The 18,004-nt window shown below is 40.4% G+C and overlaps 1 protein-coding gene across 1 annotated transcript in view; it reads right to left on the bottom strand.

Moving 5' to 3' along the window:
* SGO2 (shugoshin 2) overlaps positions 1-5,110 on the bottom strand; it is a 49,556-nt gene extending 44,446 nt beyond the window's left edge. Inside the window, exon 1 of the mRNA XM_012739073.3 lies at positions 5,001-5,110. The gene's annotated coding sequence lies outside the window, so the exon portion shown is untranslated. The remainder of the gene's footprint in view (positions 1-5,000) is intronic.
* Between the last annotated feature and the right edge of the window lie 12,894 nt (positions 5,111-18,004).

Genomic DNA, 18,004 nt, shown 5'->3' with positions numbered 1-18,004 from the left:
AGTACCGTGGCTTCAGCCTAGCTCATAGCAACCTCAAACTCCTGGGCTCAAGCAATCCTGCTGCCTCAGGCTCCTGAGTAGCTGGGACTACAGGCATGTGCCACCATGCCCGGCTATTTTTTTTTCTATATATATTAGTTGACCAATTTCTTTCTATTTATAGTAGAGACGGGGGTCTCACTCTTGCTCAGGCTGGTTTCGAACTCCTGACCTTGAGTAATCCGCCTGCCTCGGCCTCCCAGAGTGCTAGGATTATAGGCGTGAGCCACCCGGCCTGCCTCTCTTCAGTCTCTTTTAAAGGTTCTTCCAACTACAACAGGTTCTCTCCTTAGACCTCCTCTCTTTATCTACACTGCTCCCTTTGGTGATTTCACAGTTTCATGGCTTAAAATACCACTTAGGTGCCAAGATTTATGTCCGCAGTTTGGATCTCTTCCCTGGATCCACATATCTAACTTTCTACTCCACAATTCTACTTGACTAAAATAGAAGCATCAGATTAACCTGCTTCAAACTATAACAGAGGGAATGGCCTGGGGGTGGGGGGGATGGCAAAATTATTCTCTGTCTCTTTAAAACATCCTTCACTCCTTTTTGAGAAAACCTGCATTCCTGCCTCAGGCCAACGGTTGAGAGGGGAGGGTAAGTCTTTTGTTATTTGTGCCACAGGAGATGGGACAGATCAGAATCATCAAATCTAGTTAAACAACAATAGCCAGAAGCTGAATGCCCTCCCTTTGAAAGCTTCCAATTTAAGTTTATTATTAGGATGATGGCATTTCCTTCTCCTTAAACCACCTTTCTTCTGATGTGGCCTCCAAGACAAGTGCCAAGTTGAGTTTTCCCAGTAACAAAGCCTGCTTCACTCAGAGTCTTTCCCACTTCAGTTAATGACAACTCCATCCCTCAGCCAAAAACCTCTCACATCCCAGTTTACCATCACAATATATTTATAATCTGACCATTTCTCAGTATGTCCACTGCTACCAACCTAGTCCAAGGCACTATCATGTCTTACCTGAAATTCTGAAACAGCCTTTGTCTCCTTACTTCCAATGCTAAAGCTCTATGTTGATGTTTCCCACTTCTCTCCAAAGAGCTTACAATGGTCCAGAAGTCTCCACCATCTGCTCTTCTTTCCATTTCTCTAATTTGATCTCCTCTTTCTCTCCCCCTAGCTCATTCCCCTCCCACCACACTGGGCACCAAGATCTGTTCCTGGCATATGCCAGGCATTAATCAGCTTCATGTTGTTCGTATTGGTTATTCTCCATTTAGAATAAACACTTTGGAAACTTCTTCCAGATATACAAATGACTCATTCATTCACTCTCCTTTAAATCTTTGTTCAAATGTTACCTTCTCAGTGAGGTCATTCAAAACTATAGCTCCTTCCCCTAGCAAGTCTGATCACTAGACCTTTTTCTATTTTTTTCTATAGCATTTAGCTCACTAACATACTATAGAATTTACTCATCAGCTATCTTCCTCAACTACAATTTAAATTCCATGAGGTTATGTATTTTTATCTGTTTTATTCACTGATATATATCCCAACTGATAAAACAGTACATGGTGAGGGCTTTGAACTGAGTAAATATTTGTTGAATGAATAAGTCTTAAAATCTAAGAACTTGTCAGGCATCAAAATTAGGAAGGGTATTCCAGGAATAAAGAATAGCGTGTATAAATGCATGAAAATTGAACATTAAGAAAATAGAAATGGTCCCTGATGCTGGAATGCCATTACCCTATTCTTCTGCTTCCCTTTATAGAAAAACTCCTTTAGAGTTGTTTATACTTGCTGTCTCCAAATCATCTCCCAGTCTCTCCTGATCCACTAAAAAGAAATTTTTGCTCTCACCACTACTCTGTGGAAACTGTTCAATAAGGTCACTAAATTACCATTTTGTTAAATCAAGTTCAGTGGTCTAGGCCCAGTTCTCCTTTTACTTGATCTGTGAGCAGCATTTAATGTCAGATCATTCCCTCTTTTTGAAACAGTTTCTTCACTTGGCTTCCAAAACAGCACATTCTTCTGGGTTTTCTCCTGTCTCACCGACCACTTCTTCTCAGGCTCTTCTGTTAGTTATTCTTCATCTCTCTAACCTCTTATCTCTGGAGTGCCCCAGATCTCAGCCCTTGGACCTCATCTCTTTTCTCTCTCTTCTCTCCTCTCTCCTCTCTCTCTCTCTACACACACACACACACACACACACACACATATAAGATATATATATTCCCTGGGGCTGTCACCCAGTGTCCTGGCTTTTAAATCTAAATGCTAGTGACTCTCAAATGTATATTCTCAATCCAGACATCTCTCTTGAACTCCAGAATTATTCATCCAACTGTGTACTCCTCATCTCCACTTGGATGTCTACTATGCATCTCAAATATAACACGTCCCTCACCCCAAACCTGCTCCACAATGTCCTCCCCATCTCAATTACTGTCACCTCCATCCTTCCAGTTGCTCAGGTCAGAAACTTCTCTTCACAGCCCACATCTACTCTATCATCAGTCATGCTGGTCCAACTTTCACAACATATCCACAAGGGATACCACTATTTCGACTGCTACCACTCTGATCCAAGTTGTCATTCTCCCTCATGTACATTATTGCCATAGCTACCTAAACAGTGTTCTTGCTTCCATTTTCTAGCCCTGGCCCCCATCTATTCTCAACCTAGCAACCAAATAACTAACTTATCAATGTCTAACATAAAATCAAATTATTTTCTTATTTATTTATTGTCTGTTTTGTCCTACCAGTAATAAAATGTAAGTTTAACAGGGGCATGGATTTTTGTCAAGTTTGCTTCTGTATCTTAGTGCCTATAAGAGTGCCTATTGCATAGCAGCTGCTGCATAAACTTTTGTTGAAGAAGTGACTATGGATGAATAGAAGAACTTCCCAAGAGTGGAAATTACCCAGTCTTGGAATCGGTCTCCTTTGAAAGTGTTGATGAGCCTTTTAAAACTTAAGTAAATTCATGTCACTCCTGTGTGAAAAAATCCTCCAGTGGCTTTCCACCTCACTCGGTCTTTATAATGGCCTACAAAGTACTACACAATTTGACACTTCTTCCTTTCACAATTACCTATCAGTGCACCTTTCTGACCGTTTCACTACTTTTCCTCTTGATTGCTAGGCTCCAGCCACATTAGCTACCTTGAGGTGTTCACAATACAGAACCTTTGTATCCCCTTTTTCGTTTGTTTCCATTCTTCCTTCAAATGACCACAGGGCCTGCTCATTTTCTTCAAGTCTTTGCTCAAATGTCTCTTTCTTAGTGAGCCTTCACAGTCCAAACTACTTAAAATTGCACACCTGCCCCCAATTCCCCTTCCTGTTTTATTTTTCTCCATTAACTTATCAATGTCTAACATAAAATCAAATTATTTCTTACTTATTTATTGTCTGTTTTCTCCTACCAGTAATAAAATATAAGTTCAACAGGGGCATGGATTTTTGTCAAGTTTGCTTCTGTGACTTAGAGCCTGTAAGAGTGCCTATTGCATAGCAGCTGCTGCATAAACTTTTGTTGAAGAAGTGACTATGGATGAATAGAAGAACTTCCCAAGAGTGGAAATTACCCAGTCTTGGAATCGGTTTCCTTTGAAAGTGTTGAGCAGATGCTAGAAGATGTCAGACAGAAAACAGAAAGATGGTTTTAGAAAAAATTGCTACAGTGGAGAAGAAATTGAACTAGGAACCTTTCAACATTAAGACTCAAAGCTTCTTCTAAGTTTTGCCAAAAAGAAATTTTAAAATCAAAGATCACTATCTATTCCACAGACAGTAGAACATAGGAACACACAGAAATTCCATGCAAATTGTTGCATCTCACACACCTAAAAGGGATGCTAACATAGAAACCTAGTCCATCTCCCAAAAAATCCAGTTGGGAATATCAAATCTCATTTTGCTAATTAGGAAACCACAGCTGAACTGCCCTTCCCAATAAGCTGGTTTGTACACACTTCCCTAACTTAATAAATGGCACTGTCAATCACCCATCCAAATGTCCATACCAGAAATCAGGGAGTCTTCCTTAACACTGCCATCACCCCTCTTAATAATGACCTCACCAAGTGGCACTTATGGAGCCAGAAACAGGCCTTTGGAGTACTGTTTCAGGGTGATTTACCATGTAAACACCAAGGCATTATAGATAACTATGCTGGAGCCCCAGTTTCAACATTTCCTAGTTATGTGATCCCAAGATCTCTAAATCTCAATTTCCAGATTTATAAAATTATAGAAAATAAGGACATCTTCTCATAGGGAATAAATGAGCCAACTGTATGTACAGTGACCTGGAACATAGTCCGTACTCACCTATATCACCTAATATCACCTATTTATTACTATTCTGCAGCTCTTGTTTGGTCAGCATTTCGGTTACCTCTAAATATGAAATACTCAGTTCCACATCCAGCTCTCCTGAATTAGATCCCTCACCTAGAAAAATCATCGTCCCTATACTCTACCAAAATCCTACCTGTACATCAAGAAGACTTAAAGTTCTAAGTCCTCCCCCATTTTCCATCACCCCTTCGTCTTCAGCCAGTCTCTCTTCTAAATGGGTTATCCAAAGGAGAGGGCTTCTTCAAGAACTGCAGCAAGCAGTCCCAAACGTTCATACCCAGATATTTAATGAGCGCTCATAATGAGCTAGAATCTAGTCTAGAAGCAGGGAGTAGAGCAGTCAAAAAGACAAAAATCCTTTCCCTGAAGGAACTGACCCTCTAACTAGTGGCTCACCCCGCTCGCCCAGCCGGGCGCTCAAATCGCCCGAGACAAGAGGCAGCGACTCAGATCAAAAACAGCAACTCCGCCAAACAAGCCCTGAGCGCCAGAGAAGGGCCTGCGGTCTGGGATCTGGAAGGGCGGAGGGCAGGCCGGAGACCGCGGCGGACAGCGCCGAGACCTCCCGCTCAAGAAAGGTAGCGGTCCTTGCGGCCACACCTAACGCTACAGGTCACTGACTTACCGCTCTCTGAACGTGGGGCACCACCATCCAGCTCTCGGAGCTCGGCGCAGAGCCGCCACCGCGGCTCGGGTTTAAACTCTGCAAGCAGCCGTTAGCGGTTGGCACATCAGCCAATCAGGGCCCGAAAAGGCGGCGCAAAGGAGCTTGGTTGTCAGGAAGTGGGAGGCGGAAGGGGCGGGACCCCGCTGCGGGGGGCTGGAGGGGGCGTGGCTAGGAGAGCTAGGGACGTCCCAGCCTGAGAGAAAGGGTCATCCTTCAGCCTGAGCTGGCGGCGGTGGGCTGTCTCCTGAAGCCCTGATGAAAAAGAAAACGCGCCTTTGACAAAACAGCCGTTATCAATCAGATGTCTAAAAGGCTTGACAGCCACCTAAAGTCTTTAGAAGGATTATATTTAAGACATTGCTGTGAGACTGCCCGCCCACATCTTATGATTTCTTCTGTATCCTTGCATTGTATCCAGTTGAGAGGCCAGCACCTTTATTCAGTTTTCACTTAAAAGCCGTCCCCATTTTTCTTTTAACTTTATGAGGGAAAAGCAGCAATGACATTTTGTCGAAAACTCTGGATTTCATTAATATTTGGGTCTTGTACTAATGGTCTTTTTTAGCTAAATATATTAGAATGACGTTTTCCGTTATGGACAACTACATTTTAAGAATGTTTTATTCACTTTATGTTCCATATCAATTTGCTTAGTTTTCTTTCACAAAAGACTTTCATAATTTTTACAAAGAATTTGGAGAAACGATATAAAAGATAAAGTTTCCTCTTTGTATGCCATTAGACTGAAAAAGGAAACTATCTTGTTAAATCAAGTTGTAATAATTGATTAAATAGTAATTCAATCAACATAACATTCTTATCAATTTTTTGTTCATTTGGGGACATTTGAGAATTATAACTTTCCATTTTACTTTAGAGAATCTAGACAAATGATTCAAAACACATGCTTCTGAGTTAAGACCTTTTATTTCAATATATTTCAAGATCAATATCCAAACAGATCTGGTTACATGAATCTTATGTAAACAGAGAAGTATTTACTGATTGGCCAAGCTGCTAAAATTACAGAGTATGGTAAAATAAAAATTTCATTATAGTGGTTTAGAATATAATACACTGTTATAGAAATTTCTGGTTACCTAGGAGTTAACTAGCATTATATCCTACACCTTGTTTACCAAGCCTGACACATTAAATGCTCAATGCATGTTATATGTTTCTTTAAATGATCCTTGTAATGGCTCTGCCATTTCATGGTTATTTAATCTTGGCCAAGCCACTTAATCTCTCTGGGCTTCTGTTTCCTCATTTGTAAAATGGAGGTTAATAACAACATCTAATATATTTTTATGATGGCTCCAATCAGCAGACCCTTTTGTTCCAACACAATAATATTGCTTTCTTCCCAACTAACTCATTTTGTAGCTACAACTTCAAAACCAAAACAAATAGAAAAGGGAGATAAGAGAGTCAGAGATAGGAAATGATAAAAAGTGTATCAAGGCATGAATACCAACACCTCTTTTTTTAAAAAAGTGCTGTCTTCTTTCAGAGCAGTTTTGAGAGGATATAGCTGCTTTGTAAATTTAATAACCTCCTGAAATGTAAGTTCTTATCATATACAACCACAAACCTAAAAAGTATAATTAATTGGGCTGAATTTAATCTGATCTCAGCTGGCTGTTCAGTCATTTGCCTTTTGCCTCTTGGTATAATGGATAGAGGCAAAAATCCTGGATTAGAAGTCTGGAGATATGGCTAATTGTGGCTCAGCTATTACCTGTGTGATTCTTTGTTGCAAGTTCCTTATCTATAAAACAAACCAGTTAAATTAAATGAGTTCACAGTCATATTGTGATACTCTCCTGCACAAGGCACTGATTTGTGCTTTCCCTCTGTTTTCCTTTATTCTTATACTCATTAATTGCCTAATTTTTTCTACCTAAGTGTAGATTTTGGTCAATTAAAATTTGTTTATCGTGACCCACAATCCCCCACACCAAAAAGAAGGAGGGATGGGAAAAAATCCTCTTTAACATATCAGCATTACTAAAAGAAAAATCATCCAAGAAAAATAGTCCCTGAGCAGGAGCCAAGTAGAAGACACTGCAAATCAATAAGCCAATAAAACAAAGTAGAAATAGTGTACTTACGTTTTATTAAACCATCTGATCTGATCATCTGTACCAGTCTGGCAGATTGAATTGGACCAAGAAAAATTAACCCAGGCTGGTAGAAGCAAAAAAGGACATTGTGTGGTTTAAAGCATTTCTTGGTAGGATAGAGGTACAAGCTTGGAAAACAAGAGGGCCTTGGCAGCAGACAAGGACCTTACCACAGCCATGCTACAGAAACAGCCCTGTGAGGATGCTGCTGATCTTACAGAGCCAACAGTGGCACTAGATGCTGCCTCTGGGACCAACACTGCTGCCTCTGGAAAAAGTGGGCATGTCTGTGCTGCAGTTCCCCCATCCCTGCAGCTGGGCATCACTAGCTCCTGTTGCTAGACCTGAGTCTGGTGTGTCTGACTGGTCAAGCCTAAATCATATGCTACAAGGGAGCTAGCTAGCTGCTCCCTAGCTGAAAGGGAGTCCTGAACAGCCTGAATCTGGCTTTTCTTTTTTGACTTCTTAGCGAGACGCAATCTCTGCCTGGGCCTCTTGAGAAAGTGGGAGAAGTGGTTTGTTATCTCCCACTTCAGATTTGAGGCATGGCATACACCGAACTAATTTCTTCATGTTGCCTGCTTGCCAACCTACTTTTTTCTTCCATATGCATTTATCAGGAATCCCTTTTGCTCCTGACCTTTTGCTGGGGGTAAAGATGGGTGAGGCAAATCCTCTTTCTTTAAGAGAGAAAGCAGACAAGCAAACTATCCATTTCCATACATTGTGATAAGTAGACCTTAACTGAGCTTTGAAAAAGATGCTATCAAAGCATTTAGGAAGAAAAAAGCAGTCTTAAGAAGAGGGAAGGCAAACCTTCAGGGGAAGTCAAACCACAGTGGAACCTTGAAGACCACGTTGGGACTCATTAGGCTGACAGCACATAACCTGTCCTGGGAAGTAGTTCAGAACTGCGGGGGCACAGGGAACAGATGGTGAAATGGTAAGTGCAAAGGCTGACATGTTAGACACAAGTCAGGTGGTGGAAGGCTCTTGGGTGCCCACCTACTAAGGCTTTACTTCGTGGACAATGGGGGTAAGGGGAGCCCCTTAAACTCTGGAGAAGCTTAAGGAGAGGAGTGATAAGATCATATTAAACTCTAGAAAATCTGGGAGCAATGTTGGGGATGAATGGAAGGGGCCCATGAGACTTGAGGTGATTCAAGATTGTTCTGTGGTTTAAGCAAGGGCAGGGGCACCAAGCCTCCTCTTGTCTGACTTAGGCCTGTGTATGTGTGGAAGGGAGGCTTGTCTGGAAGGAACAAAATAATCTGGGGACTTGGTATACCACATGTCTGGCTGGATAACCTCCAGAAGTGGTTCTCACTGTGGCTCTTTCACCTACACTACTCTAGTCTAGAAGCTGAACAATACTGAGAGACTGGGGAGGAGTCTATTTCCCAACCTCCACCCTATGCCTCCACAGGGAAGTCCAAAAAACTTAAAATATTCCTTTACTCAAGATTTCCAACTCAGCCATAAAAAAACCAAACAACAACAACAAAAACAAACAATGAATAATACCACCTGTATTAACCTGGATGGAGCTAGAGACCATTCTTCTAAGTGAAGTATAACAAGAATGGAAAAACAAGCACCATATGTACTTACCATTAAATGAGAACAAATCGATCAATACTTTTGTGCACATATGGAAATAATATTTAACAGAAATCAAGCAGGAGGCATTGGGGAAGAGGGGATGGGTAAATTCACACCTAACAGGTATAATGGACACTGTCTGGGGAGTGGGCACACTTATCACTTTGACTCAAATGGTACAAAAGCAATTTGGGTAACCGAAATGTTTTTACCCCTGTAATACTCTGAAATTAAAAAAAAAAAAAAAGATTTCTAGTGATAAAATCCAAATTATACAAACAGGAGGCTTGGGGAGGGGGCTTGAAAAGATAGCTATGATGCTCACTAGCTTTACCAGCGGACTTAACACTTGCATGCACCACACAGCAGTGCGGGACCCCGAAGCGCACATCTCCAGATTCTCTCCATACAGACATTCCCTGGCTGTGAAGAGGGTCTCTGAGATCTCCACATCCTTCCTCATTGTATACCCTTCTCCCTTCCACTCTCACGCAATTGCGAAGTAGTAGCAGTTGTGGAAAATAATCAATTCTGATATTTGAGTTCCTTTAGGTAGGATATCTAAATGGAAATGTCCAACAGGTGCACAGAAGTAGAAATATGGAGCTGAAAAGAGACAACTGGATTTGGGAGTCAGCAGCAAACAGCAACAGAAATCCCAAGAGTTGATTAAGTTAGGAGGGGAGTGTGTAGAAGTGCAAGGAGGGTGGAAGGTAGAACCCTGGTGAACATCAGTGCGTGGAAAGAGGAAAAGGCAGCCAGAGAGGCCATGAGAGGTAGGAGGACACACGGGCATCATGGAGGCCAGGGGAGGAGATGATGTCAAGGAAGGGATAGCCAACCTGGTCTTCCGAGGTAGAATAGCCCTAGGGGTTGAGAGTTACAGAGTCATTTCTTGTGTAGCAGAGAGGATGCAGAGATGAGAGCAGAAGATGCTCTGAGGATCAAAGAGAAGTAGCAGTAGCTACAGGGGATTTGCAGTTGGAGGGAGGGTTTGTATTCTTTTTATAGGCTGGGAGAGGGAGAGCGGCTGACATAGGAAAGATATGATGTAGCAGTGGAGCAGAGTTCTGCTGGCCAGAGGCTGGAACCAGGGCTAAGCTGTGGGCCCAAGGGTCACGTTTTTCTTCTGAGGCAGGGAGAAGAAAGACTGATGTTGCGGGCATAGAGTTTGAAAACCAAAGTGCTTTGTAAGTTTCAAATTCATACAAATGTAGGACTATTATCTATCACTTTAATTAAAACATTTGGTTCCTTAAAAAAAGTCAACTGTTCAAGTATGTACTAACATTTGGGGAAAAACATACAACGCATGAAGAAAATAAAACAAAAAAGCCAACTCTACATTAAAAAATTGATGCTTTCATTTTAGTAAAGACTAAGGTCAGAGACATTATTTACACATGAACCAAAACTTCCTTATTGCCTATAAACAATTTCTCTAGCAGAATGAAAGAAAATAATAACAGTCGTGCACCGCATAACGATATTTCAGTCAACAATGAGCTGAACAATGGTGGTCTGACAGATTATAGTGGAGCTGAAAAATTCCCATTGCTTAGTGACAGGATAGCCACTGTAACATCATAGCATAATTACTTCATTTTTAATAAACTTAGTATAGCCTAAATGTACAGTGTTTATAAAGTCTACAGCAGTGTAACGTCGTAGGCCTTTACATTCACTCACCACTCACTCACTGACTTACCCAGAAGAACTTCCAGTCCTGAAAGTTCCATTCATGGTACATGCCCTTTACATGGGTACCATTTTTTATCTTTTATACTGAATTTTACTGTACCTTTTCTATGTTTAGATACACAAATACTTACCATTGTGTTACAGTTGTCTACAGTATTCAGTACAGTAACATGCTGTACAGGTTTGTAGCCTCGGAGCAACAGTCTGTACCATACACACACCTAGGTGTGTATAAGACTATACCATCTAGGTTTGTGTAAGTGCACTCTAAGATGTTTGCACAATCATGAAATCCCCTAACAACGCATTTCTCAGAATGTGTTAAGTTCTGAGAAACTTGTTAAGTAAACATGACTGTATATCCATAAGGTCTGCTTATGGATACTCAGATCTATATTGTTTATCCTACTTGGATGTGTATTTATTCTCCTTACCTTTTTTGGCTACTGAGTCTGTTTTGTACTGAAAGTGGCATATTAAAGTTTTATTATTAATGTGTTTCTATCAATGTTTCTTTGCATGTCCTATAGTTTTGCTTTATAAAGTTTGCTGCTGAGTTATTTCATGAATAGAATTCGTAACTGTTACATATCCATTGTGAATTGTGGCATTACAACATGTCCTCATTTGTCTCATTTAAGGCATTGTGGTTCAAATTCCACTTTGATATCATGATCACAGCCTCTGCTCTTTTTTTTTTGTTTCTATTTGTCTAGTATACTTTTGCCTATCCCTTTAGTTTTAGACTTTCTGAGTCATTTTGATTTAGTGATATCTCTTATTTTCAGCATCTTGTTTTGTGATCAAAATTGGAAATCTTTTCCTTTTAATAGATAAGTTAAACCCATTCAAATTTACTAATGTGACATGTATTTAGTGTCAATGTGTTATTTTGTGTTAAAATTATTTTATATAATAATCTTAAATTATGTTGTATTTGCTCTGTTTCTTTCTGTACATTTTGCATTTTCTTTGCTCTTCTAATTTTTAAATTTCTTTTTGTATTTAGTATAGCTTGCTAAACTATCTCTATACTATACTTTTTAAAAAGAAACTTAGTTCCTTGTTTCTCATTTAACCTTCTATTATCTAATTTGTTAATTTCAATATCATCCCTTAACCCTCAGCCATTGCCTGTATCACAATCAATGAGCTTTTTCTATTTTCCTCTTTCTCTTTTCCCATTTTTAGTTGCATTGTTTCTACTTTGTCAGAACCTATTACACACAACATATAACATTGTGTTTTGAGCTTTGTCCCCACCTTTGTTTATTTTTAGATCTACAATTATTAATAAATATAGTGAATGATCATCATCTGTCCTTTTGAAGGAAGTTTTACCACTTGATTGAATGGAATCACCTTTTCAAAGATTCCTCAAGAAAGGCTCATGTATAAAAAAATTCCTTGAATGTTTTCATGTTTAAAACTCATTTTCTTTTACCTTGATATTTGAAGAAAAGGTTGCCTTCCTTGGAAGTCCTTTACTCACATTTTTTTCCTTGAGTTTTGTTTGTTTGTTTTTTGAGACACAGTTTTGCTCTGCCACATGCCTGGGCTAGAGTGTCCTGGCATCAGTCTAGCTCACAGGAACCTCAAACTCCTGGGCTCAAGCAATCCTCTTACCTTAGCCTCCTAAGTAGCTAGGACTACAGGTGCTCACCACCATGCCTGGCTAATTTTTTCTATTTTTAGTAGAGACAGAGTCTTGTTCTTGCTCTTGCTCAGGCTGGTTTCAAACTCCTAACCTCAAACTATCTCTCTGCTTCAGCCTACTAGAGTGCTCTAGCACTCTAGGATTACAGGGATGAGCCACCATGCCCTGCCTTCCTTGAGTTTTTAAAACTGCTTTCCATTGTTGCCTTGCTCATGTGTTGTTTTAGAGCAGTCCTGTGTTAGTCTAATTCTCTTGTCCTTTCTTGATTTTTTTTTTTTTGCCTGGAGCTCTTGGAGACTTTTTTGTTTATCTTTGAAGTCTAATAATTTTACTTGCCTATGTCTTGGAGTTGATACGTCTGGGTTAATTTTCCCATGTAATTGATGGGTCCTTTCAGTACATAGATTTATGTCTTCTTTTATATCCTGAAAATGTTTGGTTTATGGTCTTAAATATTAGTTCCGTTTGTTTGTTATTTTGTTTATATCCTTTAGGGATTACAATCATTCGTATGTTGTTTCTTCTTTACCTGTCTTCAATTTCAACTACTTCTCTCTGAGTCCAATTACTTTTAGTTTTGTATCTCCTTTTCATTATCTTGGTTATTTTCCTACCTTTTGCCAATGCCCTTATTGATTCTATTTTACCTTGGAAACTTGCAATTTGTCCTAATTTTTATCTTTTTCTTATATTTTTTTCTTGGATTAAACCCACTCTCTTTTTATTTCTTCTTGGTTTTCGTCCATTTCTATTTTACAATGTCTGGTTCACGGTGTTTTTTCATATCTCCAAATGCTTATTTGAGGATATTTACTTCACTTTGGAGTTTCACAGTTTTCTTCTGCTTTGAGTTGTTCTACTTTTGGGGGGAGGCCAGAATTTTCATCAGCTAAAGTGGGTTTTTTTTGTTGTTTTCGTCTTATAATAGTTTTGTATATATTTACTCTCTTTGCACCTGTGATAATTCATTCATATGTCAACTTTACTGGACCATGGGATGCTCAGATATCTGGTTAAATATTATTTCTAGATGTGTCTGTGAGAGTATTTCTGGAAGAGATGAATCAGTAGACTAAGAAAGCAGGCTGACCTTCCCAATGTGAGTGGGCACCACACAATCCACTGAGGGCCTGCACAGAACACAAAAGTAGAAGATGGGAAGATCACCTGGCCCTCTGCCTGACTACTGAGCTGGCATAGCAATTTTCACCTGCCCTCAGGGCTCCTGGTCCTCAGGTTTTCAGACTCAGATTGGAATTTGTTCAGTTGGCTCTTCGTCTCTCAGGCCTTAGAACTATGGTCTGCATCTTGCAGACAGCAGATCATGAGACTTCTCAGCCTTCATAATCATGTGAGCCAATGCTTTATATCTATATATCTATATCTATGTAATGGGTTCTGTTTCTCTGTAGAATCCTAATATATCACCTATTCATTTCAAAGATTTGATGTGGTTTATAAGTTTCCAAGTTCAAGGGTGTCTTCTGCAGTGAAATACATTTCTTGATGGATGGTTCTTGCATGTGCATGTGCATGCACGTGAGTGTGTGTAGCTAAAGTTTGCATATTTTCAAAGCTTTGAAACTCATTTGCCTTACTTGACCCTAACATTTCTTTTTACTTCTTTTCCTCTTCACCAAGCTCTAAAGATGCCTCTCCATTACTTTTTACCTTCTGTTACTTTCTCATAGACTGCTACCATGAATCATGTGCACTTTAACAAAATAGGTATAGTAAGTGCTCTTATCTACCAGGAATCTTCCAATATTTTAGCATACAGGATGGACTTTCTCTTTGTGTCTGTGTGGTTACCTTAGATCAATCTTAGGCACATCAACAGCTCTCCTCTACTCTCATCCATTAATTTTCTCCAGACTGCTCTTTATCTCTGTGAAAGTTTGTGGCAGGAGCTTGGGACACAGCTTGCTGAGATTTAGTATTTATTTTCTACTTACAGATACTTTGGGCATTCTCTTTAGTTAAGCAGACAGCATGGGTTTCATGTAGTTTTATTTGTTCTTTTTATTGTGTATTTCTGTGGTGTGATTTTTGGAGAATGAGTTGGGAGATTCAGATTTAGGCAGTTATGGCTGCCATTACCTGGGCTATTCAGAAATTCTCCTGCCAGTGTTATTTTGGTGGAATTGCATGCTCTATATCAGGCATTTTAAAAAGAAAAATATTTCAACTCATCTAGGTTTTGTGAACAAAGAAGCAACCAGCCCCTTCATTTTCCAATAGCTTGTCCAGGATTTGAGGGAAGAATGTATTTATAGTTTGGGAATCTTTTCCTGGAGGATACTCACAAAGTTATTTGTTTGTCCTTAACCATCACAAGTGCTTATGTCTCCCATCTTCGGGAGAGCCAGAAGTGGAGGGCAGCCTTGAAGCTAATCAGGTCTGTGAACTGGGCTCTGATTTACATGCTGCTTTTTCTCTCCCTTCCCTTCAAGCTCCCATGCATCAGAGCTGGGTTATTCTTTACTTCCAGGAGAGCTGCAGGAGGGACTAGTCTCCCAAGGGTTTTCCTGACGCTTTGCTTCCTTGTAAGCCCTGTGCCTTCCCCCAATCCATCAAACAATTGGTAGCAGCCAGAGGGTGCAGTTACACCAATGCTATTGAGCTAACTATCTGGCCTTGGATTAACAGAGCATTAGCACTTTTCTTGGTCTGTCTAGATTTCTGTTAACTGTAATCACCCCAGCAGTCCCAATTCCCCAAATTGTCCACTGTCACCTGGCCCCCATCCCCATATTGCTTGTATGTCCACTACTCTGAGCCAATTCCCCACTCTTCCCACTACTCCTAAACACCTCCACAGAGCTCTATAAAATTCTCTTTTAAATGTTACCTCATCTTTTAAAAAAATTTTACTGAAACTTGTTTGTTCCTAGAGGTCCTTCTTCCTCTGTAGCCTTCTCAAGTGGACACTACTTTTCCTTCCACTCCCCACATATATCAGAGCCAGGAGGTGGGGCTGGTGTATTTTTTTTTTTTTCATTAGCACTTCCAAACAATTTTTCCTCCTCTATCTTTCTAAGCCTTGGGTAATCTTAACTTTACACACACCCAGATGGAAAAATCTCTCCTCTCAATGTAGTTTTCTAGGACTCTTCCATTATAGGTTATTGACGACATTGGCCTCTGTTTCATCATCTTTCTCTCTCCATCCACTCCATTCTTGTTGACTTTGTATTTAAGGGGCTAACTTATCTTACAACCTCGTTTGCCATTTCTTTAAACTTTTCACCTCCACTAACTTTTCTTCTACCCCATCTCAGCCTAGAACCTGGGCATTATAGTCATTGAATTACCTCCGAAATCCTGAATTCCAGTGTTATACTCTCTGACCACTGCTTTCAATCCTTCCAGCTCACTTACTCTAGTATACCTATTTGAATAATTCCTCAACCCCACTGAGATCTCAAATCCATTAACCTTGCTACCTTTTCACTATGCATCACCACATTCATATATTGATTTCCTTCCTTACCCAGTGTAGAGCCCATGTTACAGTAATCAACCACTTATGGATATCTTCAACTCTCTTTCTCCTCTCTCTTTGTGTCATACCACTTGGCTCAATCCCAGCCCTGGCTGAGCCCAATTATCTACTTTCTCAGAACCTGCACTGAAGCTGTTGAATGCTGCTGGATAAAAGTCATCTAACTAGGATGACTAGCTTGTCATCTATGTTGTAATGATTATAATCTTCAAGTGGACACTCATCCCTTCTTGGTAAGCCTATCACATTTCTGTAGAAAGTTTGCTTTTCTATCCCCAAGATAAATAATTCATATTTCATCCTCCTTCTTTAAATCTCTTCCACCCCTCCTCTCCTTTACTCTCTGCCCCTGACCTTGCTTTAGACTAAATTGAGAGTGTAGAAGCCATCTGATCAGAATTTTCTCATTTTCCCTCTGTGAAATCTATCAACTTACCTAGACTTAAATCTGTCTTCTCTGTTTTACATTTCTGCTCTTGCAAACAAAAATTCCTCCACTTGTGCTATGGCTCCAGTACCCCTTTCTTTTGCAAGTATTTCATTCCTTTAGTTGTTCCTTCCCCCTCCTGCTTCAGCAATCCCTACCCATCTACTGCATCATTCCCTTCAGCATAACCAGTTCTAGTGACTCTCATCCTAAAACTTCTTCCCTTGATCCCTTATCCCATTTCAATTACTGCCTCACTTCCCTACTTTATAATAAAGTCTTTATAAGTCTTTATAATAAAGACTTTGTAATAAAGTCTTCTGTAAAGAGTTATATTCGGTCACCAATCTCCTGTTCATGCTCCATTCCACTTTTATCTGTGTTTGCAAGCTCACCACAGCATTGAAACTGCATTGCTCTTGTTAAGGTCACTAAGAACTCCCACATTACCAAATCTAATGGACCTGTGATCTCTTGGTGGCATTTGACATCAATGACCCTTTGCTCTCTTGGTTCCTGTAATTCCATACACTCTTGGCTCCCCTCCTCCCTCCTGACTCTCCTTCCTAAGCCTGACTTCTAAGTGTTGAAGTCAGTGCTTCATCCTGTATCTTCTGATTTATCTGCCATCTCCGTGGATGATTTCATTCAGTCCCATGGTTGTAAATACTTATACCTTCCAAATTTACACCTTCAGCACAGAATGTCACTCCTGAGCACCAGATTTATTCAATTGCTATTTGATCTCTCTGCTGGGATGTCTGTTAAACATCTGAATCTTAGTAATAAAAAATATACCTTCTGATCTCTTTCCTCAAACCTATTCCTCTCCCATAATTCATTATCTCAGTAAATTCACCATCACTTGGTTGGTCAAGCCAACAGTTTAGAGGTAGTATTGCATTTCCTCTCTTCCCTTATTTCTCATGTGTGGCATCCATGAAAATGCACCTCTCAGATCTACAGTTGCAAGGAGCACTGTTGACTGATGGCCCCAGCTACTGTGCTCTGAAATCCATCACCAGGTTTTAGGCTGCATATCCCACCATCTGCTCGCAGCCAGCAACTGAGTGAGTGCACAGGGGGACTAAGGCAGGCCCATTCCTGCGAGACACAGGACTCCTCTGATTGGGAACTTTGGCTTGCAGACTCCCCACTGGCTGTGCCGAAGCTTTCTTAGAACTGCAACATCTGTACAAATCTTCCTACCCTTCCTTTCCTGTCCTCCACAGGGACTGAAACTGTTTGAAGTCTTTCCCAGTTCCCCTCAGGTGCCTGCTTATTGTTCCCTCATAAGTGTTCCCTCCACTAATCTTTTGCATGTTTTTAAACTGATATCGTTGTCTGGTTCTCAGAAGACTCTAACACATCATATTTGATCCATCAGCAAATTTTATATCATTTCTATCTCTTGCATCCATCTACTTCTCTTTATTGCCATCACCACTCAAGGAGAAACTATAACATTCTCTCCTGGATTATTGCAGCAGTCACCTACTTCCATCTCACACCTCTCAAATACATTATCACCACAGTAGTCAGAGTGATTTTTTTTTTATAGTAAATCAGTTGTGTCACTTTCCTGCTTAAAACCTCTCAATGGCTTCCCATATACTTAGAGTAAAATTTAAACTGCTACCTCAGCCACACGATGCTTTCCAGTCTGGTTCCTGCCTCTCTCTTCAACCTCATCCCATCTCACCTGTCCTGATGCTCACCAAGCTTCAGATACTAGTGTCCTTTCCATTCCTACAAATTGCCAAGTCCTTTCCTGCCTCAGGGCTTTTCCATGCTCTCCCTTCTTCCTAAAATGCCCTTCCTCCATCTCTTCAGAAGGCAGGCTCATTCTCACCCTTAGCTCTCAACTGAAATGTCCCCTCATCAGTGAGTTCTCCTCCACCCAAGCTGTCATCTCCACCCAGCATTGTCCTGACTCCTTCCTCC

This window comes from Microcebus murinus, chromosome 8 (assembly GCF_040939455.1).
Source record: "Microcebus murinus isolate Inina chromosome 8, M.murinus_Inina_mat1.0, whole genome shotgun sequence".
NCBI lineage: Eukaryota > Metazoa > Chordata > Mammalia > Primates > Cheirogaleidae > Microcebus > Microcebus murinus.
This window is presented reverse-complemented; position numbering and strand designations above follow the sequence as displayed.